The following is a 27,780-nucleotide window of genomic DNA, read 5'->3' as shown; positions in this document are numbered from 1 at the left end:
GCTTTTATAGAAGAATTAGGAATGTCTGATGTAGAGATGAGAGATGTGAATAAAGAATTGAAAGTAGACAGGTGATGGACCAGGTACTTGCGGTCAGCGTCTTGCGTCTAGAAGAGACAGTGAAAGTAGAAAAATAAATGTGTACTAGAGAGAGAGAAAAATAAATGTGTACTAGAGAGAGAGAAAAATGAGAGAAAACGTGTTACAGAGAATAGCACTTTGAATTGAGAATTGCACTTAGAATTTAAAATTTTAGATAGAATCTAAGATAGAATTGTTTGTAACGTTCAAGATGAGTACCTCCTATATTAGGAAGATTATTATAAGAAAAGTTGTTATGCATTACAAAATTTTTGTATGTTTCTTTGCTGTCTACTTTGGTATCTTGCAGCCCGCGGATGTGCTGTGTTTAACGGGGGGTATGTGGCGCCCCTGAGGCTCAGTCACCACAGTGGTACTGCACCTTCTCCTAAGGTGTAGTGCCCCACCAACTAGGTAGGTTGGGAACTCCTTTCCACACTCCAACACCTGCATCCCACACACAGGATAGTTCAGTAGGTCCGCCTAGCAGCTTCAGGCTGGGGGTAGCAGAGCACCCTTCGTGGAACCCTGCTTCGTAACACAAGATGTGCTGGGAGGTGGGTGAAGTTAGTATAAAAGAGAGGGAAAGTTGAGGATAGTAGGTCAGTCTGACGGGAGGTCAGGCGAGAGGAGTTCAGTTCTGAAGTTAGTTTTGAGTTCAGTTTGAGTTCGGTTTAGAAAGAGTGCTGCAGCTGCCTCAGTGATCTGAGCCAGCTGGCACGGGAAAGAGAAGAGAAGGAGAAAGACGTAGACCTGCAACCTAAGCTTCCATAAGAGGGAGAAGGAACAGCGTGGAACGAAGGAGTAGGAGAACAGAGAGGAGTTGTGGGTTGGAAGAGGAACCCTGCCTATAGGTTCTCAGCGCAAGGCCGGGGCCCAGTCCCCGAGATTGTATGGACACTTATGGTTCTGCAGCAGACACCGGTGGAGTAGTTGGCTGTAAATGCACTACTCCCATCCAAGACTTGGGACACAACAGCAACCGATTTGCGAGCCAGGACTCTGAGAGGAGTCCCCGATAGAGGCTACAGCTGTCTGTCATACAAGTAAGGTTCTAGGAACATCTGACAGGAGGAATTCCAGAGAACTACGGTACTGGAGCTCTTCACATTAAAAGGCGCAATAGAGGAGTTGTTCAGGAAAGGCACATATTGGCGGAGTGTTGGAGAGGAGAACCCTGACTTGCCCGGGAGGTTGATTGAGTCTCTACCCCGGAGGACACGGCACGGAGGCGGGCACCAGTGAGTACCACGAACTGTGAGTAAAGCTTTGAAACTACAAGCCCTGGTGTCCTCCATTCATTCGTCGCTAACACCTTCAGCACCGCTACATCTGGGTACCATCATCTATACCATTCTGCGCCTCTCCTCATCCATTGCACCCACACTGCCCTGGGACTACAGCTCCACCTGTGGGGAGCTACACCATCTTTGCTGCACCACACCATCAGTCCCAGTGGATCTGCATGCAGCATTGGCTCAACATCTTACTTGCCAAACACCACGGGTGGCGTCACAAACTATTCAACTAAGCTATAACACTATTGACATCACCGCCATTGATATTGGGTGCCCAGGGCCATGGACCGGGTCGCCGCTGCTGTGACACATCCCCCTGACACCGGCCCGGTACCGAGTATCCCGCTGCCCTGGGTGTGAGGGGCGACCCACATACGTGTGGATGACATACTGTGTTTGTATCACATACTGTTTGTATGTAGCATCCACATTTATAAATCCCGGCAGCGCCGATAAGACTCCATATGTGTAAAAGCGTTCGCCCATCAAACATGCAAAATGCTGCCTTTTCATAAGGTGATTGTATTGCTTATGACAGAACAGAAATCCTTGTCCTCGGCAGATATGCTGCTGATAACATGACACTGTATGGGGACAGATTGATCTAAAAGTGATTGTTCTGTCCCCAACATTGTTCCTCAGCAGGTGTAAATAGGCTGGGAAACAAAGGTTGAATGACTGAGATTATAGATAGCTCGTTTAACGGCATGAGTTCGGTGCATGTAAATACTATATTTGTGTGTGGTGAGGCAATATGTGTGGAATTAGGGCCCCACTTTAAACTTTTGCCAAGGCTCCACTTTGTCAAAAACTGTCCCTGAATGTGTAAGAAGAAGGACCGTCCCACTTGTACCTGTTCTTTGCCGGTTCCGGAACTCTTGGGGCTGCCTCCTCTGTTGTCTGAGGGAAAGCTTAAAGGACCGGACCAATCCTTGCAGGTGGAAGCAGGGGGCATAGTTAAGGGGGTACAGCTGCAACGCGTGTGGAAACAGGCAGAGTTGGTGGGAACCGACAGCGTGCAGCAGAGAGCAGTGAGTGCTCTGGATCCGGAGCATCCGTTCAGCGCATGCCCGCGCCCAAACACCGCCACCTCCACCGCTGGTAGGGACTGTGAGGAGAGACGTGCAGTGTGCCTGTTGGTCACCATGAAGCGAGGTGCCACACGATCCGGGCCTGTGAGTACCGTGCGCTTACCGCCAAGAGAGAACGGGTGCGGGACCATTTCTCGCGCCGATTCCCCAGGGTACATCTGCCGGACCACGGTGGGCACAGACAATGTGGTGGCCCACACTTTCCCGGCTACATGAGTATTTGGACTAGGGGCAGTGGAAGGTACCGGAGACCAACTGCTGCTGCCAGGAGACGGATCCGTATTATCTTCAGGACCCCCATCGGACAAGTACTACGCCGGCCATTGTGGACATAATCTCCTGCTTTGTGATTCATCCCATCCTGGGGAATGTCTGACAGAATAAGTGACCCAATAAGAACTGTGATACCCTTTCTGCTGTTCTTTCATTTGGCATATTGTTTATCCTTTGAACTGTTTAACCATTTGCCTCCCTGTGTTTAGTATTCCCTGTTAAGTAAAGGTACTAACCCTTGCTCTGCCTTCTGTCTGTCACTGCATCCTGCTGTTAGGCGTCGGGTTCCTGCAGCTGCACAGCGGGAATCAAAGCCTTGCATCCAGTGGTCCCCCATTCTCCACCGACTGCTCAGGAGCCTGCACAACAATCTCAGCGTCCCAGACGCTCTGCTCAGACCAGCTCTGTAGGACTGTTTGTTGCTGCCACCTCTGGATCAGCAATAGCAGCGCAGGCTGTCCTGCAGCAAGCCATTCCAGAGGCTAAGTCCTCTCGTCCCTCCACTGGGCATGCTCACGAGACGATCTCTCATTGGAGATCAGGAGTCACGTGCTCAGGTCCATCTCCTGATCTGATTGGTCCATCTCAGAGATCTAGAAGGTCCCGGCAGCGCACGGCTATAAAAGGCCCCCATGGCCGCTTGGTCATGCGCAAGTATAGACTCTTCTCGCTAGATGTGTGAATGGTGATGGATGTATGATTCTGGTGACTGACTTATTAAGATTCCCCTCCCTCTGATATTACGCATGTGGATAGGGAACTACAGAAAGAGTCAGCGCCAGCCAGTGGTAAACCTTAGGCCACTGGGCACACCGCACCTCTACACTAGCGTCCGGTGGTGTCACGTCTCTCATGGCACTATCGCATAGCAGCTGTGTCTGCCGCCGCGCTGCATTCAGCAGCACTTACCGGCATCCGCAGTTGCGACGCCGCACTCACGGTAGGTCAAGACGGACACTGTCCCCTGTCTTGGACCCTTTCCTGTGACCTGATACCGTGCGTGCAATTTCGCTGAGACCTGTCAGTGTTTGTTTATGTTACAGCGCCTCTGTGAGTTAACAGAGTCCGCTCTACGCACATCAGGTGATGCTGAACCCGTGCGCATTATACCGCCATATAGCGCGTCTGCCATTGTCTAGCAGCAGTTTTAACACCTACTGCACGGTGGACCCCAGGTGGCGAACGCACTTTCTATTATTTAATATTTAGTGCATTCCGCCGTCCCTAACACCTGCAACCTGCTCACAAAAGCAATAACTGTGCCCCCATAGCAGTGACTTCCCATGAATAGTGATAAGGGAAGCTTTATACAAACCACAACCAGGCATTTCCTGGGGCGACTTGGGCAGCCCTCATATTCGGCCTTTTTAGGGCTGTCACTGGGCTACTCTCCGTCTTTAGCTACGTCCCTTGAAGTGTCAGCCTTGGGCTCCAGTTCAGATCCCTCCTGACTTTCGGAGGGCTGCACTGATGATGTAATTGGGGTCACATTGTTCGGACATCAGCTCTGGCAGGTCAGAGCATGTGTTGGGTGTCAGTGTGTGCTGCCAGAAATCATGTATTTGCAGTGCATTTTATGGACACTAAGGCCTCTTTCACACATCAGTTTTTTGCCTTCAGGCGCGATCCGGCTTTTTTTTGTAAAACCGGATCCGGCAAACTGCAATGCCGGATCCAGTTTTTCCCCATTGACTTGCATTAGCGCCGGATCGTGCCGGATGGCATTGCGTTTCATCCGTTTTTTGCCGGATCCGGCAACTTGTCTCATTCCGGCGTCTGGAAAAAACGGCTACTGTAACGTTTTTTGTCTCCGGCGAAAAAGCCGGAAGCGCCGTATCCGGCGCTTCCAGCTTTTTGCTACAATGAAAGTCTATGGGCGCCGGAATGCGCCGGATCCAGAAAAAGACGGATCCAGCCACCGGATCCGGTTTTTTTAAGTCTGCGCATGCTCAGATCCAATTGGCCAGCCCCCAGGAACAGATATAACCTGCTAGACGGATCCAGCAAAAAAACGGATCCGTTTCTACAGTTCTCCAAAATTTATGCCGGATCCGTTTTTTCTAAAAATAGCCGGATCCTGCTTGACGGCAAAAAACTGATGTGTGAAAGTAGCCTAAGTGCCCTGCGTCCTCCAGACCCTTCTCTAATGTGGCATCTGACCGGCTCTCACTCCTGGGGAGAGGTTACATATAAGCGGAAGCCATTAGGCAGAAGGTAAATCAGGACTTTGCTGGAACTCGGTGCCTGAGCCAATTGCAGCTGAAATATGCAGGTATTGCAGCTTTGTGGGCACAAGGGGTTAATCTCTGCTCAACGATTCTCATCTGCAAATTCGCTGCTTTCCACAATCAAATGATGTAATCAGATAAATTGTGGAATTTATCCCAGAAATGTGCAGCGTGAACCTGCTGCTTCTCATTTAGCTGAACAATCAGCGGTGAAGCTTTGTGTTACACACGGTGTGATTGGCTGCGATCGGCGCACAAAACGTCTGGTTCCTCGTTCGGCGGATCACAGCTGCTCGCGGCAGGATTGTTGTAATCATTGTTATTAGGGTGTTGGATTGGCATTCAGATCTAATTAGCTCTTTCTACCATCCCATATCACACCTTTCCACAGCCCAGGGAGCCATTCAGCGAGCAGAAGCCGCTCGGCATTTCCCCACATTTACCAATTCCAATCAATTTACAATGTAAACGGCAAAAAGCGTTCGGTACAAAACATGTAATTGTGAAGGGCGCTGGAGCAATGTCACCGGCTGTAACTGCAGGACGAAAATAAATTAACATGTGATACAAAGCAACGAGAACCTGAGCATAAATCAGACACACATCTGTATGACACTCGTCCTCAGGCCGGCTCATACATCGGGGTGAGGATTCATGCACACCACATGTGTACGGAGCCAAAAGATATCATTGGCTCATATTGAAGCTCCATATCACACAGATTCCATAACTCAGCCATAAGCACGGTATGGAGGCGCCATACGGCGATGTGACTCAATAGTCCAGAACTGCACCATGTGCAACTGCGGGAACTCCAAAATCCCATGCTCTACTGGGTGCATGATGGTTACCCTACCGTTGTACAAAACTCATGAATTAACTATTTATGTACAGAAAGTCCAAACAGCTCATTAGGATACCCTTTACTGAAAGCAGACCCTCCATAGACATCATCTAACGATAAGATGTCATCTCCCTCAGATGCCACAAAATAAAGCAAAATGTCAAATTTGCGAGCACTGAGCATGACAAATACATTGCAGTGGAGCTGAATTCTGCTTGAATTTTAGAGAAATCCAGATTTGCTGAATTGCAGATTGTTTGTAATTTGCTTCTGTTCATTTTTAGGGTTACAGCAAAATTAATATTGTGTTTCTTGGTAACTTGGAAACTTTTCTTTGTGTCGTATATGCTTGATCCAGTGGATCAGGTGAGATCTGTGTGAGTCATTGCTTGTGGTCGCGCCATAACCGTCAATTCTGCTGAGATTAACCACAGTTTGGCCCCAGAACCTGTGGAAATCCCAGAGCACATTAACCTCGAGCCTCTCTACCTCGACATAGACACTCATCTGATATTACTTCTCTGATGAGATATTCCACATCGTAGGGATGATAATCACAAGATTTATTGATGGATTTTACCATCAGTCCCACAGACCCCTGCACTGCCAAGTCCCCAACTCTAGATGGGACCTAAAATGTGGCAGAGCGGAATCAACCAACCATTACCGCTAGAGTTGAGCGAAACGGGTCGAAAAATTTCAAAAGTCGCCGACTTTTGGTAAAGTCGGGTTTCATGAAATGAAACCCGACCCTAGGGTGAGGTCGGCCACGAGCTCGGCGTCTTTAGCGCCAAAGTCGCGTTTCAAAAGTTTGTTTTCCGCCTTTTTCAGCCAATCAGGATCCACGGACACTGTGGGCAACGTGATGACATAGGCACGGGTCACCACCATCTTTCAGAAGGGCATGCAAGTGATTGGCTTGCTTTGGGGGGCGTCACAGGGGGTATAAAAGGGCGTGCACGCCGACCGCCATGTTAATCATGCTGATCTCAGAATAGGGAGAGCTGCTGCTGCTGATTCTGTTGGGAGAGCGTTAGGCAGGGAAGAAGACACCAAAAACTGCTTCTGCTGCTAGCGATTTTGCCTGTACAACACACCTGTCACTGTGTGTGCAGTGCAAGTGGAGGCTATATTTTGCTGGATCAGCTGTGTTGGTTGTTAGGCTGCCTTATAAGGCTTCCTGATAGCTGCATTGCTGTTTTCCCACTGCTCTGCAAACTGCTTTTTTAAAAACAATCCAAATTATTTTTTTTGTCCTGGTGAGGTACTGAGCGCGCATTTTATCACACCATACAGCGGTGCACGCTCCTCACACAGTACCGTGTAACGGCTGTTATCACGGCCACAGTGAAGCTATCTGTGTGTGACTCTGTAAGGATAAGTCGAGGACATGTTCCTTTCTTACAGACCTACACTCTAGGGAGATTCCTATTCTGCCCAATTCTATATACACCTTGTAGTTTGTCATACACTAGCCAATTTCTGCCTGTGGCATAGCGATGTGATATTCACTGGGCCTCACACAATCCAACAGTGTCCACAAGTGTGTTCAGAAATTCTACATGTTCCCTGTCCTATAGTGACATTTTTCACACCTGCGACATTGAGCCTGTGACATAGCGGTGTGATATTAACTGGGCCTCACACAACAGTGTCCACAAGTGTGTTCAGAAATTCTACATCTCCCCTGTCCTACACTGACATTTTTCACACCTGCGACATTGAGCCTGTGACATAGCGGTGTGATATTAACTGGGCCTCACACAACAGTGTCCACAAGTGTGTTCAGAAATTCTACATCTCCCCTGTCCTATACTGACATTTTTCACACCTGCGACATTGAGCCTGTGACATAGCGGTGTGATATTAACTGGGCCTCACACGACAGTGTCCACAAGTGTGTTCAGAAATTCTACATCTCCCCTGTCCTATATTGACATTTTTCACACCTGCGACATTGAGCCTGTGACATAGCGGTGTGATATTAACTGGGCCTCGCACAATCCAACAGTGTCCACAAGTGTGTTCAGAAATTCTACATCTCTCCTGTCCTATAGTGACATTTTTCACACCTGCAACATTGAGCCTGTGACATAGCGGTGTGATATTAACTGGGCCTCACACAACAGTGTCCACAAGTGTGTTCAGAAATTCTACATCTCCCCTGTCCTATAGTGACATTTTTCACACCTGCGACATTGAGCCTGTGACATAGCAGTGTGATATTAACTGGGCCTCACACAACAGTGTCCACAAGTGTGTTCAGAAATTTGACGTCTCCCCTGTCCTATATACACCTTGTACCTTGTTTTACATTACTATATAGTTTGTGGGATTTTGTGTACATTTTTGCCAAAAATGGGGAAGGCTGGTGGAAGAGGCCGTGGAATTGGGCGTGGGTTGCCAGCTGGTAATGATGGTGTTGGTGGTGGATCTGATGGTAGTGGCAAAAGCAAAATAGGACCGAATGCATGAGGTGTTGAGCCTGCGTCATCGTCTGGCTCCACAAGGCCTCGAAGGCTTCGTTTTCTAGGAGTTGGCAAACCGCTTTTAAAGCCAGAGCATCAGGAAAAAGTTTTGGCTTACATTGCTGACTCAGCCTCCAGCTCTATCGCCTCCTCTTCTGAAGTTGTAAAAAATAAAAGCACTGAGTCGTCTTTGGAGGCTCATGGTCATGAACCACACCTTTCTTTGTGTCCTTCACCCCAACCAAAATTGAAGGATGCGGCAGGCCACACAACAGATTACTCCATGGAGCTGTTTTCACATACCATGCCTGGGTTATCAAGTGAAATGGTGAAATACCCAGGCCCCTTCCCGCATACTATACCACCATACACGGTGACACAGAGGAAGGTGCACATGACATTGAAGAGGAGGTGATGGATGACCCAGTTGTTGACCCAGATTGGCATCCATTGGGGGAAGAGGGTGCTGCTTCCAATAGCTCAGATGAGGAGGAGGAGCATCCACAGCAGACATCGACATCGCAACAGCTGTTATCTGGCAGGCCCAGAGCACTCCAAAGACAGGTTCCAAAAATCAAAAGAGTTGCTGGACAGCTTGTCCAGACGGTCAAAATAGCACAGCGTGCTAGGCCGCAAAATGTCTTCCAAAGTAGGAAGAGTGCAGTGTGGAACTTTTTTGAACAAAATCCTCATGATCAGGCCAAGGTTATCTGTAAGAAGTGCTCAAAGACCTTTAGCCGAGGGAAAAATCTGAAAAATTTGAATACCATTTGCATGCTTAGACATTTAACCAGCATGCACTTGCAAGCGTGGACACAACACCAAACCTCAAGTACCACATGTGCAACTGATCACAAAGAAGGTAGTCAGCAACGCTACATTGTTTCCCCCACTGTAAGCCCAGCGGTTAGCACAGCAGCAAATGTTGAGGTGTCGTTGCAAGGCCAAAGCAGTCAGGGAATCCCACTGTTATATCAACGAAAGACTGAATCTAGGCCATCAGAAAGAACACCAACTCCATCACCATCATCAACCCTCTCTCAGTCCGCCCTGTCCACCGCTAGTTCCACCATATGCAGCTCTCAAGTCCAGCTCACCCTCCCAGAGACTATGAGTAGGTCAAGAAAGTACTCAGTCTCTCATCCGCGTACACTGGGTTTGAACGCTCACATTGCCAAACTAATCTCGTTAGAGATGATGCCCTATCGGTTGGTGGAAAGCGCAGCTTTCCGCGAACTCATGGCCTATGCAGTACCACGCTATGACCTACCCAGTCGCCACTTCTTCTCTCGCAAAGCCATCCCAGCCCTCCACCATCATGTGAAAGACCGCATTGTCCATGCACTCAAGCAGTCAGTGAGTGGAAAGGTGCACCTCACAACAGATGCATGGTCCAGTCGGCATGGCCAGGGCCATTACGTGTCCATCACAGCGCACTGGGTTAATGTGGTGGATGCAGGGTCCACAGGGGACAGCTGTGGTGGGTCAGTGCTGCCTAGCCCATGGTACAGGAATCAGTTGGCTGTAGGCGTTCGACCCTCCTCCTCCTCCTCCTCCAGAAGCGAAAGCTCGTCCACAGAGCGCAGTCGTACGAGCACTCCATCTGCAGCTGCCACTGCTGCACACGAGGTGTCCCCCTATCGAGCAGCTAGTGGAAAGCGTCAGCAGGCTGTGTTGCAGATGATGTGTTTGGGCGACAGACACACCGCGGAGGTGCTGGCCGAGTACTTTCAGCAACAAACTGAGTCATGGCTGGGCAGTATACATCTTGAGGCAGGCAAGGTAGTTAGTGATAACGGCCGTAATTTTGCTGAACCTTACTTGGCTCACACCTTGAACCTGGTGGTGCAGTGCTTACTCAACAATTATCCGGAGTTAACAGCCCTGCTCCAGAAGGTGCGAAGACTGTGCGCGCACATCCGCCGGTCGCCTGCACACTCCATTCGTATGCAGAAGCTGCAGCGATTGCTCCACCTTCCCAAACACCGCCTCATTATCGACATTGCAACAAGGTGGAACTCCACCCTGCACATGGTTGAGCGGCTGTGCGAACAGAGGCAGGCCATAATGCATTTGTGGGAGGATACACGGCCAGGCACTTTGAGAGCAGACATGGAGTTGACAGGTGTGCAGTGGTCGAAGCTGAAAGACCTCTGTAAAGTCCTTCAGTGTTTTAAGGAATGCACACGGCTGGTAAGCGCAGACGACGCCATCCTAAGCATGAGCATCCCACTTACGCGTCTGCTCATGCAAACTTTGACGCACCTTAAGGAGCAGGCGTCTGCAGCCAATGTTGACGAGGAGGAAGATGATGAGGGAATCCTTGATGACATTCAGCCATTGTCTGCTCAGGGTCCTCTCCTGGACGAGGTGGAGGAAGAAGAGGATGAGGAGGATGATGATGGGGATGATTACTTAGGGGAGGAGGATGCATCTCGTGGGGCAAGGGAAAATGTTGGCGTGGCAAGGTCTGGTACAGGGTTTGTGCGTGATTGGAGGGATGTGGATTTGCCAGAAAGTGCTCCTCCAACCAGCACTCGCAGTGCATCATTGACACCGGGAACATTGGCCCACATGTCAGATTATGCCTTGCAGATCCTAAAAAGGGACCCCGCATTGCCAAAATGATGAACGATGATGACTACTGGTTGGCCAGCATCCTGGATCCACGCTATAAAGGCAAATTACAAAACATCATGCCACAGGAGAACCTTGACCTAATATTGGCTAATAAACAAGCAACTCTGGTAAATCGGTTGCTTGAGGCATTCCCAGCACACAGCAGCGGTGATGGTTCTCACACGAGCCGTACGGGCCGGGGGCAGCTTGGCAGAGGTGTTCGTGGTGCACACAGCAGAAGTGGCGTTGGAGACAGGGGTTTCATGACAATGTTGTGGACTGATTTTTCAAATACCGCTCACACAACTGGTAATACTGCATCGATGGAAAGTGACAGGAGACAGCAGTTGTCAACTATGGTTACAAACGACTTTTCCTCCCATATCGATGTTCTCCCGCACAGGTCATTCCCCTTTGACTATTGGGCCGCTATACTGGACACCTGGCCTGAATTGGCACAATATGCCTTACAGGAGCTCGCTTGCCCAGCTGCAAGTGTGCTATCGGAAAGAGTCTTCAGTGCTGCTGGATCAATCCTGACAGAAAAAAAGACCGGTCTGTCAACCCAAAATATGGATGATCTAACCTTCATTAATATGAACCATGCATGGGTTTCCAAGGATTTTGTCCCACCTTCCCCTGATGACACATAGGGTGACAGAAAAATGGCTTGCTTTGGTCCTCCTCTTCCTGGGACTTGAACAATTTCGTCTTTTGCATCAGCTGAATGTCCAACATTAACATATGCCACTTTCTAAAACTCCCTAACTGTGCTGCCTCCCCCCCCCATGGCCGGGGTCACCACCTAGCGCACGAAACCGTGCGAGTGTCATTGCCCTGGACAGGTGGGTAGGCCGACTCTTGGGCGCGGGCACTGGCACAGGGTCCCTCATAGTGCAATCAAGTGTCTCTGACAGTGGTGGTGCACACCCGCCGTCAGACACATCGCCGTACTATGAGGGGCCCAATGCCAGTACCGACGCCCACGAGTGGGCCCCCCTTGCTTGGGCAGGGCCCCAGCATTTGCAATCTTTACCTCTCCCTGCTCCTCCACTGTGTAGTCTGGGCCATCAAATCCATACTGGGCCTTACACCGTCTGAGCCTGCCTCCTGATCTAAAGACATATATCTTGAATGTGTACACTATGCTATCCATACATGTTATCCGGGGATACGGTACCCTTTTTCACCTTTGTGCAATCAAGTGTAATCCATATTGGGCCTGACACCGTTTGAGCCTGCCTCCTGATCTATAGACATATATTTTGAATGTGTACACTATGCTATCCATACATGTTATCCGGTGATACGGTACCCTTTCTCACCTTTGTGCAATCACGTGTAATCCATACTGGGCCTGACACCGTCTGAGCCTGCCTCCTGATCTATAGATATATATTTTGAATGTGTACACTATGCTATCCATACATGTTATCCGGGGATACGGTACCCTTTCTCACCTTTGTGCAATCACGTGTAATCCATACTGGGCCTGACACCGTCTGAGCCTGCCTCCTGATATATAGACATATATTTTGAATGTATACACTATGCTATCCATACAAGTTATCCGGGGATACTGTACCCTTTCTCACCTTTGTGCAATCACGTGTAATCCATACTGGGCCTGACACCGTCTGAGCCTGCCTCCTGATCTATAGACATATATTTTGAATGTGTACACTATGCTATCCATACATGTTATCTGGTGATACGGTACCCTTTCTCACCTTTGTCCAATCATGTGTAATCCATACTGGGCCTGACACAGTCTGAGCCTGCCTCCTGATCTATAGACATATATTTTGAATGTGTACACTATGCTATCCATGCATGTTATCTGGTGATACGGTACCCTTTCTCACCTTTGTGCAATCACGTGTAATCCATACTGGGCCTGAGAACGGCTGGCGAGCTTTTAAGCAAACTACAGCACCTGTGGTTTGCACACGTAAGTTTTTCATTTTTTCAGGAATGACGGTTAGGCCTAATTCCGGAACTGCGGTTGACCTGCACTTACTGGGAAATCATTGTTCGCGGGTAATAATTGTAATCCCAGATCCCCATTACTAACGTTGTTCAGCGGGTTATCTGCACCTGTAAGCGACAAACGCTGGCCTTTTCAGTGTAGTGCACATGCAGCCATGGACATGTAAAGGCATGACACACCAGTTATTGGCCAATCTCACGTACCAGAGCCTCGCGTGTCCCTCTAGTAAGCCGGACTCGGACGGCGGGGCATGACGGAGTCTCGTTCGTTAACGGAATTAAGCTTGCAATGTGTGCATCTTTTTTGTTGCTGGATGGTTGAGGTTGCCCGTGTTGAGTCAAATTTCGCCGTAGGCTCCACTCCTGGTGGTGCCCTTCTGGACATTTCTTTAAGGTTCAGCTTTGCAACCATACTGCCCACGTAAAACAAACACTTTGCCTTCATGAACGCTGTTTGGAGGGTCGTGACTTGTGGGAATAACGCCGCCCAATCAGTTAACCTGCTAGAGAGATCCTTCATTGCTCCCAAGCATGACATCACACTCCCTAGGAGGAAGGTAATGCCACTGTGGCGACCGTACTCCTGGGGGCGACACAAGTGCACTGATGCCCAGCCACTGCTTAATGAATCTGCTGGTACATTGACCCAGACCACTACATTCCCCTCGCACGCTACACAGCCTGAATCTGACACTGATGAAACTCAGGTTACCCTTCCCATATACAGTTCCAACTTACACAGTGACAAAGAGGAAGCTGCAGATGAAAGTGCAGGTTCGGCCCACCCGCCGTCAGACACACCACCTTACTATCAGGGGCCCTGTGCCAGTGCCGTCGCCAACGAGTGGGCCCCCCCTGCTTGCTCAGGATCACAGCACTTGCAAGGTTGAAATACTGTGCAGTGAGATGGAAGATGGGGACGACGAGGAGTCCAGACTAGTACAGGGATTCCCTAGCGAGGAGACTTATTTCATTGTTTTTAATGTTGGGACAGCAATTTTTGGGGAGCACTATACTCTGGAGAATGATAGATGGGGCCCACCATACACTGGAACATTCCAAAGGTGGACATCAGACACTGGAGCAGCATTTACAGGGCCCATTATACACTAGAGCATTAGAAATGGGGCCCATTATGTTTGGAGTATTATTTGGGCCCATAAGACAGTGGAGCTTCATCCATGGGGACCAACATATACTGTAGCATTATGTGGAGCTCATCATATACTGTTTCAAACATTATATGGGACCAATGATTCTGTATGGAGAAATAGATGGGCCTCGTCATGAGATGTAAAAAGTGAGGTATTTTTCATTGTACTATACCGCTATTTCTCTGCCGTATCGGAGCATGATGAGTTGTGGTATGTGTTAAAGGGGCGCTCTTTCGCCCAGGGCACGTGAAAACCTGGAGCCAGCCCTACCCCCCCACAACTTTAGCCAAATAGCCCCCATTTTTCAGTGCGTAACTAGTATTATGAAGTTAATTAAGGTTGACAAGCTTAAGTAAGAAGAATTGATGCTTTTGGCATTCAAATGGGCACTGTTGGTGTGTTTCCTGTCCTCCTCTCACTGCCGACTTTTATTCCCCATTGACTTACATTGGGTTTCGTGTTTCGGTCGGACCCCCGACTTTTCCCTATAGTCGGCCGATTTTGCTCGACCCGACTTTTGGAAAAGTCGGGTTTCATGAAACGAAACTCGACCCTAAAAAAGCAAAAGTCGCTCAACTCTATTATTTACTACTGAAACTTAACAGAAAGCACTTAATACTCTATGGATGACTAATTGAAATCCAGAAATTTTTTTCATCTCTTATTAGTAGTGTTATATACCAACAAAATGTAAAACAAAGCACATAATACTGTATGAATGACTAACTGAATCCATAAACGTTTTCTTTGACTCTTGTACATCGCAGTAATGTAAAACAAAGCACATAATAATCTGTGAATGACAATATCACCCCCCAAAAAAAGAATGTGGTCATGTGTAGCAGATTTATATTTAGCAATGGACTGCAAAGAACTAAGCCCTGCCTTGAGGCTGTATTCTGCCACTCTTTCTGCTCCTGCAACTGTCCCTAGGCTGAATGCAAAATGTATCTGATAAAAACATGTAAGCACAAGATTAGCCCTTAGAAGGGCTGTTAGTATGATGGCTCAGCTTCAGCACTATTATCACCACTACAGGCCTCTGATTGATTAGTTAAATTGTGCACACACATTTAACAGTGTGTGCGACAGATCATGAAGGGACACCAGGCCTCAACGGAATTTATTGAGACAGGGAGCACAGAACATAAAATATCAATAGCATCTCTTAGAATCCACTATGAGTCCACACGAAGGGAGCAGATCCGGGGTCGCCACCCAGAAACCCAACGCCAGGAAAATAAAAACAGTCCTTGGGTGAATTCAATGAATCCAGCAGATGAGGGACATAACACAGTCCCATATGGCGGCTTCTAACAATACACATGGTCACTGGGATCTCGCCTCAGCATAAGATCACAACTGACTCAGCCAACACATGAGTCTATTGTCCTGTGTCCTGGGATCAGACCATCTAGGGAGCAGGTTCCCACCAACTTTTAACATGTAGCTACATTGAGAAGCTTCCAGAAGCTATTGGCTCCATTCTATCTTACAGGTTTGTGTATTGGATAAGTGAGGTGGACCTAGGCCTGATTACATTACAGTCCAGGAACACAGGCTGTGGGAGGGACATGCTGTTACAACCCCTTCCCCCCTCAATTTCTGTACAGACTAGTAACCCCCACGTGGTCATGGCCTACATGACTCATGGCTCCTCCTGTCTGGACAATCAATCAGCATTTTGGTGTTGACTAGCTCTTCTTTATTGTATGGGAAAGTTGAAGGGTTGCAGGCCGGCCTCCATTTTACATCCTCTTTGACTTAACTCTGCAACCTGCACCCACAAATCGACATTGTATCTCTCCAACATCATTTTCTAGGATAATATCTTCAGGCAGGCCCCTCATCACTCCAACCACACATTGCTTGACCCCAAAGCCAAAGTCCAGTTCCACACTTGCTTTTGGGATATTTCTCCATTGGCCTCCAGCTAATTCAATGGTAATCCCAGGTCCTTGCTGTATTGCCTCTGGCCGAACCACTCTGGGATCAACTATGGTGAAAAATGCTCCAGACTGAGACTTACAAAACCCAAGAACTCTCCAACCAGCTAGCACAACCTCCTGTAAGTGCTTTCTTTGAGGATTAGTGGAACTCATGGCTGTAGTCTGCACACAATAAACCCCTAATATCCCTAATCCCAAGTAGTGTTAAGCGATACCTTCCGATATCGGATCGGATCGGACCGATACCCAAAAAGTATCGGATATCGCCGATTCCGAAACCAATGCAAGTCAATGGGACAGAAATATCGGAATTAAAATAAACCCTTACTTTCCTTGTAGGTTAATTCTACATGAAGGAAAACAACTAAGAATAATGTAGAATGTATTGGGGGAGGTGGAGGAGACATTAAAGGCATAGAGGTTTAGCCCAATCAAATGGAATAGCTGGAATTAATTTTTTTTTTAAGACGTTCGGAGTTACAAAGATATTGACTATGTTAAAGGGGTTGTGTAGCAATAGAGGGAGACGTTCAGAAAAGGCACATGTTGGCGGAGTGTTGGAACGGAGTGCTTCATCTAGCTTGGAGGCTGACTGAGCCCCTGACCCAGAGGACACGGCACGGATACGGGCACCTGTATGCACAACAGACTGTGAGTAAAGCTTTGGAACTACATGCCCTGGTGTCCTCCAGTTATTCCTGCGCCAACACACTCAGCACTGCTACATCTCTGTGCCTGGCACTGCACCATCTACGTCTCTTCGCTACCTCTCCATCTACACTGCCCTGGGACTACAGCCTACCTGTGGAGGGCCACAACATCATTGCTGCACCACACCATCTGTCCCAGAGGATCTGTCTGCAGCGTCGGCTTAACATCTTCATTGCCGAACACCACAGGTGGCGTCACGAATCATTCACTCATAAACTTTAATCATCATCCACACGTTCAACATTTCCCTTTTACAATGGACGCCCAGTGCCACGGACATGGTCACAGCTACCGTGACATCTCCCACTGAAACCAACGGGCCCGGTACCGAGTACCCCACCAGCCCTGGCGGGCGATCCAACTTGGCAGAAATACATAACAGAACAGGTTGTCCGGGCTTTTCACATAATCTCAGTGCATATCTAGGCTGCAGAATGCTGACAATAAGTAATTTACCTTCGGTGGCTAGTCTGCACGGTTTCCAAGATATCATCTCTTGTTTCTAAGATAAACGTCCGGGGGGGTGTTCTGGCATTGAAATGAGAACTTGTCGTTTCCTCCTCCCTCACTAGTTTCACTTTCCCGATGCCATCTCCTCTTCATACCACACAACCCACTGACTTTTTTGGGTATTTACCTCCAGCTCCCGTATTTCCTCTCCTTGCAATGGAAATCCTTCCTCTGTGCCATCTTGCAGGCAAGCTTGTTCCAGAGCCTCAATCAGTTGTTCCTTGGACAGTCCTTTGTAGTTGACTCTTAATTCACGGGCCTTTGTTTGTAAGCTCAAAATAGTCCAGTTCCTGTATCCAGAGATTCTGGTTTCAGATGTTAATGGGTTGCTGTTCTCCATTCCTTCTGCTCTGATCCCACCGCTGCCAACCAGTTTGTGACGGTGTGTGCGATAGAGCATGAAGGCATGTAGGGAAGTGGACTGACCTATGGACCTGTATGAAGAGGAATAGTAAATATAAGATGTGCAGCAAATATACATGACGTGTATCGGTGTATACGTATGGGGAAACAGCTAGAATTAAGAAGAGCTGGTGCAGGACTGGGTTTTGGCCACTAGGGGGAGCCAAAGAATAGCAGAAGGAGATGGTGCAGTATTGAGGTTTAGCCACTAGAGGGAGACAAAAGAAAGCAGTGAAAGGGCTTAACAGCAGCTAATGCTTAAGACACCGCATAGTCATGGTGAGCGGAGTTATGGGGGCTTAAGAGGGGAATTCCCAGGCAGGGGAATAAAAAGGGAGAGAGCCCCAGGGAAGCCAGTCCAGGAGGAGGAGTTCAGCGGAGGAAGTGACTGAAGAAGGAAGAGCTCCGGAAGGGACTGGAAGGAGAGACAGTCAGTGGGGTGGCCTTGACAGGATAGCCGCAGGACAGAGGATGCTCGGGTACCAGACGGACAGACTCAGCCAGGGGAAGCGCTGTGGTGGTGGGCCTAAGGCAGCCACAGTGAAAGAACTGTGAGGGATGTCACTTTAGAAGAAAGCAGGAGGTGAAAAGGTATCCGAGCCTGTGTGTGGAAGCTGTCGTGCTGCTGTGGTCGTCGGGAGGACGGCCAATAAAGAGGACCTGTTTGAACGCACATTGGTTTCTGTCTCCAGTCTGTTCGTGGCAAAAAAGGGACCATCCACAGTCGGCACACGTACCTACAAGTGGCATAGTCGGCAGGATCATCACCGCCAATACACCACCATCAGCGGTGAGACCGCGCCGAAGATTGAAAGGACCAGCAAGGAGTGGGTTGAAGATCGTGATTGGTGAACTGTAATTGGAATTATCGGATTGGACTGGACGCGAACATTGCTGGAATTGACTACAGGGGCCCGGAAGGAGACTTTTGCGATTCTACAGATGGCGGCTGTCGAAGAGGAGGAATGCAGTGCTAAAAGAGACTGACGGGGTGAGCTGAGCCGAGGCCGCTCCTGGGGGAGCAGTTGCCAGAGCAACAAGCACTTACCCTTCCTGAAGATCCACAGCAGATGGGATCCCCGACAGTCAGTCCCGCGGAGCTGGAGCCGGAGGAGAAAACAGAGGAGCGCTCGCCCGCGGCTCAGGCCATGTCGGAGCAGCTGCTAGGGGAACTGTTGTCGATCCTCCCTGCGGAGCCATCGGCCTGGAGGCTTGTCCCACCGGACGGTGGGATGAAGAACAGCGGGGCACTCCAGACGACGGGACCGGAAGCAACGGAGCAGCTGCAGGGACCAGCGACACCTCGGACACGCTGGTAGCTTGAATGCACCGGTACCTGGAGGAACTGCGGGGCAGCCTGAGGGAAGCCGCGGCACTGAGGAAGGTGAGCGTTCCTCTGGCCTAGCTGGCAGCACCGCAGGCAGTTCCCACCCCCATGCCCCATGCGCGAGCTGTGCCCAAGGGCCCCGACACCAGCCCTCAGCCTCCCCGCCCGGCTTCTCCTTGTCCCCCGTCACCGATCCTGGGCAGATCCGCGGCCTATGCAGGGCCGTCTGACATCCGTGCCATCAGACCCCAGCTTCCTGGCTTCACTTCCCAGCAGCCAACATCCCGCCTGCCGCCGTCCCTGCAGGAGCTGAGGGCCAGATGGAGCGGGGCCACAACATCGATGGAGATGAGCGCGCCCCTGCCACGACCAATGGTGGACCGCTGGGCCCCGATGCTGTCCCTCGGTGGGAACACGAGGCCTGGAGTCCCTGTTGCTGGGCGCCAGCGCCCTCGCCAGGCGTTCCCTGGGGTCACCGGGCCCTCCGGAGAAGGTGCCGATCCATGCGCAGGGGCGGCTGAGAACTCCTCTGCCCTCGAGACTTTTCCGCCGTTTGGAGATGCTTCGGCGGCGGAGTTCTCTTCGGCCCGTGCCAGGGCCTGGTTCCCAGGTGAAGATACGGCACAGGATGCGTGCCGTGGAACTATCCTTGGCCCCTTTTTCCCCTTCTAATACACCTTTCAAGAGGGTGGTGGAATCCCAGGTCTCAGGCACTATGGACACTTGGGGCCCAGGGACAGTCAAGACATCCCGGGGGCTCCACGGCTGTGGAGTTCCTTGCTGTTGGTGGAACATCAGCCATCAGGAGATGGCCCAAAGCACCGTTGAATATGGACTACCCTGACTGCTGTGCGCTGTTGCGCAGCATGGGACTGTTCCGCGTCCCCTCTGGGTAAAATACCCAAATCTTGACACGGCAGGGATGTGAGGGGGTGCTTCCCACAAAGGAAGGGGGTGCACAACTGTTTAACCCCTTCCTGACATCAGACGTACTATCCCGTCCATGGGACCCGGGCCCCTATGCCCATGGACGGGATAGCACATCTACCGCGATCAGCGGCGCCCACGTGGTGAGCGCCGCTGATCGCGGCCGGGTGTCAGCTGATTATCACAGCTGACACCCAGCACAATGTGTCAGGGGCGGTCACGGACCGCCCCGACACGTTAACCCCTTGCACACCGCGATCAAACATGATTGCGGTGTACCGGGGGTTAAAGGGAAGCATTGGCAGGGAGGGGGCTCCCTCCGTGCTTCCCTGAGCCCCCCACGGCAGCGCAATGTGCAGCGCTGCTGCTGGGGGCTCCTTTCCTGCAGACCCCCGAATCCAAGATGGCGACGGGGGCCTTCGGGGGCCTGCAGGAAGCTGGCTTCCTCAGTGCCTGCAAAGCGCAGGCATGAGGAAGCCTTGTGCACTGCCTGTGACAGATCGCTGATCTGTCACAGAACAGTGATGTCCCACCTGGGACTATTTAATAAAGTAAAAAAAAATAAAAAAAAGTGTTAAAATAATTTTAAAAAAATCGCCAAATAAATTACAAAAAAAAAATAAATATTCCCCCAAATAAATCCATTTTTTGAAAAAAAAACAATAAAAGTACACATATTAGGTATCGCCGCGTCCGTAACAACCCGCCCTATAAAACTGTCCCATTAGTTAACCACTTTAGTGAACCCCTTAAAAAAAAAAAAAAACTAAGCAAAAAATAATGGTTTATTATCATACCGCCAAACAAAAAGTGTAATAACGCGCGATCAAAAAGATGCATATAAATATCCATGGTACCGCTGAAAACGTCATCTTGTCCCGCAAAAAACGAGCCAAAACACAGCATCATCAGTGAAAAAATAAAAAAGTTATAGCTCGCAGAATAAAGCGATGCAAAAATAATTATTTTTTATATAAAATAGTTTTCATTGCATAAAACCGACAAAACATAAAAAAAGACCTAAATGAGGTATCGCTGTAACTGTACTGACCCGAAGAATAAAACCGCTTTATCAATTTTACCGCACGCGGAACGGTGTAAACGCACCCCCCCAAAAGAAATTCATGAAACGCTGGTTTTTGTTCATTCTGCGTCCCAAAAATCGGAATAAAAAGCGATCAAAAAATGTCACGTGCCCGAAAATGGTAGCAATAAAAACGTCAACTCGTCCCGCAAAAAATAAGACCTCACATGACTCAGTGGGTCAAAATACGGAAAAATTATAGCTCTCAATATGGGGTGATGCAAAAACTATTTTTACAATAAAAAGCGTCTTTTAGCGTGCGACAGCCGCCAAACATAAAAACCGCCATAAATAGTAAATCAAACACCCCATTATCACCCCCTAAGTTAGGGAAAAATAATAAAATTAAAAAAATGTATTTATTTCCATTTTTCCATTACGGTTAGGGTTAGGGCTAGGGTTAGGGTTAGGGTAGGGTTAGGGCTAGGGTTAGGGCTAGGGTTAGGGTTAGGGTTGAGATTAGAGTTAGGGGTGTGTTGGGGTTCGGGATGGAGTTAGAATTGGGGGTTTCCACTGTTTGGGCACATCAGGGGCTCTCCAAATGCAACATGGCGTCTGATTTCAATTCCAGCCAATTCTGAGTTGAAAAAGTCAAATGGTGCTCCTTCCCTTCCAAGCTCTGACATGCGCCCAAACAGTGTTTTACCCCCACATGTAGGGTATCAGCCTACTCAGGACAAATTGCAAAACAATTTTTGGGGTCCAATTTCTCCTGTTACCCTTAGGAAAATAAAAAATTGAGGGCAAAAATATCATTTTTGTGGAAAAAAATGATTTTTTTATTTTCACATCCGAGCGTTATAAACTTCTGTGAAGCACTTGGGGGTTCAAAGTGCTCACCACACATCTAGATAAGTTCCGTGGGAGGTCTAGTGTCCAAAATGGGGTCACTTGTGGGGAGTTTCAATAGTTTAGGTACATCAGGGGCTGTCCAAACGCACATGACCCTCTCATGTCCTGATTCTGCTTTGAAGCATTACAATGAAACACTTCAAACTGCCCTGGATGAATTTGCACCCCCTATAAATAGAACACCACAACGCAGACGGCGACAACCCTGGCACACGGTGCAAACACGTTTCCTGCAGCGGTGCTCCAGGTGCGCCGAACGTCTGTGGAGAAAATCCAATCTACACGAAGATTTCATCCATTTTAAGTTTATGCTTAGAACATACAACACTGCCCTTCACCTCTCCAAACAAACCTATTTCAACACCCTCATCATCTCACTGTCCAATAACCCGAAACGTCTCTTTGACACTTTTCATTCTCTACTCAATCCAAGAGTACAGGCCCCAACCACTGAGCTCCGAGCTGACGATCTGGCCAATTACTTCAAAGAAAAAATTGACCAGATCCGACAGGAAATTATCTCCAAATCCCCTCATACCATGCACTGTCCTCCCTCCCCCACTGCATCTAACTCACTCTCTGATTTTGAACCAGTCACAGAAGAAGAAGTAAGCAGGCTCCTTGCATCTTCTCGCCCAACTACTTGCACCAGTGACCCATTTCCGTCACATCTCCTCCAGTCCCTTTCCCCTGCTGTCACCCCTCACCTAACTAAAATATTTAACCTCTCTCTCTCTTCTGGTATTTTTCCCTCCTCATTTAAGCATGCCATCATACATCCACTACTTAAAAAACCATCCCTCGACCAAAATTGTGCCGCTAACTATAGACCTGTCTCTAATCTTCCCTTCATCTCTAAACTCCTGGAACGCCTGGTCCACTCCCGTCTTATCCGCTATCTCTCAGAAAACTCTGTTCTCGACCCTCTCCAATCCGGTTTCCGCTCTTTACACTCCACTGAAACTGCCCTCACTAAAGTCTCTAATGATCTGCTAACAGCTAAATCAAATGGTCATTACTCCATGCTAATTCTCTTGGATCTCTCTGCAGCATTCGACACTGTGGATCATCAGCTCCTCCTCACTATGCTCCGTTCCATTGGCCTCAAGGACACCGTTCTCTCCTGGTTCTCCTCCTATCTCTCCGACCGCTCCTTTACTGTTTCTTCTGCCGGTTCCTCCTCCTCTCACCTTCCTCTTACTGTTGGGGTTCCTCAAGGATCGGTTCTAGGCCCCCTCCTCTTCTCCTTGTACACTGCCCCTATTGGTCAAACAATCAGTAGATTTGGTTTCCAGTACCATCTCTATGCTGATGACACCCAATTATACGCTTCTTCTCCTGACATCACGCCAGCCTTTCTAGAAAACACTGGCGATTGTCTAAACGCTGTGTCTAATATCATGTCCTCACTATATCTGAAACTGAACCTATCAAAGACTGAACTCCTTGTGTTTCCTCCCGCTACTAATGTACCTACACCCGACATTGCCATTTCCGTCTGTGGTTCCACTATTACTCCCCAGCAACATGCCCGCTGTCTTGGGGTCATACTTGATTCCGAGCTTTCCTTTGCCCCCCACATTCGATCACTGGCTCGCTCTTGTCATCTGCACCTCAAAAACATTTCTAGAATTCGACCTTTTCTTACTTTTGACTCTGCAAAAACTCTTACTGTTTCTCTTATTCATTCTCGTCTCGACTATTGTAACTCTCTTCTAATCGGTCTCCCTCTTACAAAACTCTCCCCTCTCCAATCTGTCTTGAATGCTGCAGCCAGGATCATATTCCTCACCAATCGTTACACCGATGCCTCTACCTTGTGCCAGTCATTACACTGGCTACCCATCCACTCCAGAATTCAGTATAAACTTATTACCCTCACCCACAAAGCCCTCCATGGCTCAGCACCACCCTACATCTCCTCCCTTGTTTCAGTATACCACCCTACCCGCGCCCTCCGTTCTGCTGATGACCTGAGGTTAGTATCCTCAATAGTCAGAACCTCCCACTCCCGTCTCCAAGACTTTACACGTGCCGCGCCAATTCTTTGGAATGCACTTCCCAGGTCAATACGATTAGTCCCCAGTCCCCACAATTTTAAGCGTGTCCTGAAAACGCATTTATTCAGACTGGCCTATCGCCTCAACACATTAACCTAACCTATCCCTGTGTGGCAGAGCCAAAAATTTTACCATAACCAGGTTCCCAGCATCATGTTCCCACATGCTTTATGCATCCATTAGCCCTCTGTGTCTGTACTGTTACACACTTAACATTATGGCTGGTCCATACAATCAGGGCAACTGTTACCACCCACCTTTCGTGTCTACCTCTTTCCTCATAGACTGTAAGCTTGCGAGCAGGGCCCTCACTCCTCTTGGTATTTGTTATAATCTACTGTATGTGATTATTGTTATGCTGTAATGTCTATTGTCTGTACAAATCCCCTCTGAAATGTAAAGTGCTGCGGAATATGTCGGCGCTATAAAAATAAAATTTATTATTATTATTACATGACACCCGCAGACCATTCCATCAAAGTCTGCATTCCAAAACATCACTGCTTCCCTTCCGAGCCCCGACGTGTGTCCATACAGTAGTTTTCTCCCACATATGGGTTGTCAGCGTACTCATGACAAATTGGACAACAACTTTTGGGGTCCAATTTCTCCTGTTACCCTTGGGAAAATGAAAAAATTGGGGACTAATTGATCATGTTTGTGGAAAAAATATGATTTTTTATTTTCATGCCCGGGCATTATAAACTTCTGTGAAGCGACATGGTGTCCGATCTCAATTCCAGCCAAAAACGTCAAATGGCGCTGCTTCCCTTCCGAGCTCTACCATGCGCCCAAATAGTGGTTTACCCCCACATGTGGGGTATCAGCGTACTCAGGACAAATTGCACAATAACTTTTAGGGTCCTGTTACCCTTGAATAAATAAGAATTGAGGGTGAAACGATCATTTTTTTGGAAAAAATATGATTTTTTAATTGTACGGCTTTATGTTATAAACTTCTGTGAAGCCCTTGGGGGTTCAAAGTGCTCACCACACATCTAGATAAGTTCCTTAGGGGGTCTCGTTTCCAAAATGGGGTCATTCGTGGGGGGTTTCCACTGTTTAGGTACATTAGGGGCTCTCCAAAGGCAACATGACACCCGCAGAACATTCCCTCAAAGTCTGCATTCCAAAACGTCACTACTTCCCTTCCGAGCCCCGAGGTGTGTCCATACAGTAGTTTTCTCCCACATATGGGGCGTCAGCGTACTCAGGACAAATTGGACAACAACTTTTGGGGTTCAATTCCTCCTGTTACCCTTGGGAAAATAAAAAAATTGGGGACTAATTGATCATGTTTGTGGAAAAAATACGATTTTTTTATTTTCATGCCCGGGCATTATAAACTTCTGTGAAGCCCTTGGGGGTTCAAAGTGCTCACCTCACATCTAGATAAGTTCCTTAGGGGGTCTAGTTTTCAAAATGGGGTCATTTGTGGGGGGTTTCCACTGTTTAGGTACATTAGGGGCTCTCCAAAGGCAACATGACACCCGCAGAACATTCCCTCCAAGTCTGCACTCCAAAACGTCACTACTTCCCTTCCGAGCCCCAACGTGTGTCCATACAGTAGTTTTCTTCCACATATGGGGCATCAGCGTACTCAGGACAAATTGGACAACAACTTTTGGGGTTCAATTCCTCCTGTTACCCTTGGGAAAATAAAAAAATTGGGGACTAATTGATCATGTTTGTGGAAAAAATACAATTTTTTTATTTTCATGCCCGGGCATTATAAACTTCTGTGAAGCCCTTGGGGGTTCAAAGTGCTCACCTCACATCTAGATAAGTTCCTTGGGGGGTCTAGTTTACAAAATGGTGTCACTTGTGGGGGGTTTCCACTGTTTAGGTACATCAGGGGTTTTCCAATCGCGACATGGTGTCCCATCTCAATTCCAGCCAAAAACGTCAAATGGCGCTGCTTCCCTTTCGATCTCTGCCATGCGCCCAAATAGTGGTTTACCCCCACATGTGGGGTATCAGCGTACTCAGGACAAATTGCACAATAACTTTTAGGGTCCTGTTACCCTTGGAAAATTATGAATTGAGGGTGAAAAGATCATTTTTGTGGAAAAAAATGATTTTTTAATTGTACGGCTTTATGTTATAAACTTCTGTGAAGCCCTTGGGGGTTCAAAGTTCTCACCACACATCTAGATAAGTTCCTTAGGGGGTCTAGTTTCCAAAATGGTGTCATTTGTGGGGGGTTTCCACTGTTTTGGTACATCAGGGGTTTTCCAATCGCGACATGGTGTCCGATCTCAATACCAGCCAAAAACGTCAAATGGCGCTGCTTCCCTTCCGAGCTCTGCCATGCGCCCAAATAGTGGTTTACCCCCACATGTGGGGTATCAGCGTACTCAGGACAAATTGCACAATAACTTTTAGGGTCCTGTTACCCTTGAAAAAATAAGAATTGAGGGTGAAACGATCATTTTTGTGGAAAAAATATGATTTTTTAATTGTACGGCTTTATGTTATAAACTTCTGTGAAGCCCTTGGGGGTTCAAAGTTCTCACCACACATCTAGATAAGTTCCTTAGGGGATCTAGTTTCCAAAATGGTGTCATTTGTGGGGGGTTTCCACTGTTTTGGTACATCAGGGGTTTTCCAATCGCGACATGATGTCCGATCTCAATTCCAGCCAAAAAGTCAAATGGCGCTGCTTCCCTTCCGAGCTCTGCCATGCGCCCAAATAGTGGTTTACCCCCACATGTGGGGTATCAGCGTACTCAGGACAAATTGCACAATAACTTTTATGGTCCTGTTACCCTTGGGAAAATAAAAATTGGGGTGAAAAGATCATTTTTGTGGAAAAAATATGATTTTTTAATTGTACCGCTGTACGTTATAAACTTCTGTAAAGCCCTTGTGGGTTCAAAGTTCTCACCACATATCTAGATAAGTTCCTTGGGGGGTCTAGTTTCCAAAATGGGGTCACTTGTAGGGGGTTTCCACTGTTTAGTTACATCAGGTACTCTCCAAACGTGACATGGCGTCTGATCTGAATTCCAGACAATTTTGCATTGAAAAAGTGAAACGGCGCTCCTTCCATTCTGAGCTCTGCCATGCGCCTAAACAGTCGTTCCCCCCCACATATCAGGTATCAGCGTACTCAGGACAAATTGCACAATAACTTTTGCAGTCCAATTTCTCCTGTTACCCTTGGTAAAATAAAAAAAATTTAAACTGAAATATTTTTTTTGTGAAAAAAAGTTAGATGTTCATTTTTTTTTAAATATTAAAAAAAATTCCTGTGACGCACCTAAAGGGTTAATAAACTTCTTGAATGTGGTTTTGAGCACCTTAAGGGGTGAAGTTTTTAGAATGGTGTCACTTTTGGGTATTTTCTATCATATAGACCCCTCAAAGTGGCTTCAAATGTGATGTGGTCCGTAAAAATAAAATGGTGTTGTAAAAATGAGAAATCGCTGGTCAACTTTTAACCCTAACAAAAAAAAATTTTGGTTCCAAAATTATGCTGATGTAAAGTAAACATGTGGGAAATGTTAGTTATCAAGTTTTTTGGGTGCCATATCTCTGAGATTTAAGGGCATAAAAATTCAAATTTGGAAAATTGCAAAATTTTCAAAATTTTCGCCAAATTTCCGTTTTTCTCACAAATAAACGCAAGTTATTTGAATGAAATTTTACCACTAACATGAAGTACAATATGTCACGAGAAAACAGTGTCAGAATCACTGGGATCCATGGAAGCGTTCCAGAGTTATGACCTCATAAAGGTACAGTGGTCAGAATTGTAAAAATTGGCCCGGTCATGAACGTGCAAACCACCCTTGGGGGTGAAGAGGTTAAAATGTTGTTAATAAATGTTTGAAATGTTGCATCACGAGGAGTTTGATAATGATGTACAATTTAATAAGGTTGTAGAAATGGTGCCTGTGATACACAAACA

This window comes from Dendrobates tinctorius, unplaced genomic scaffold (genome assembly GCF_039654945.1).
Source record: "Dendrobates tinctorius isolate UK_male_01 unplaced genomic scaffold, ASM3965494v1 ptg000114l, whole genome shotgun sequence".
NCBI lineage: Eukaryota > Metazoa > Chordata > Amphibia > Anura > Dendrobatidae > Dendrobates > Dendrobates tinctorius.
Note: the sequence above shows the minus strand (reverse complement) of the source record.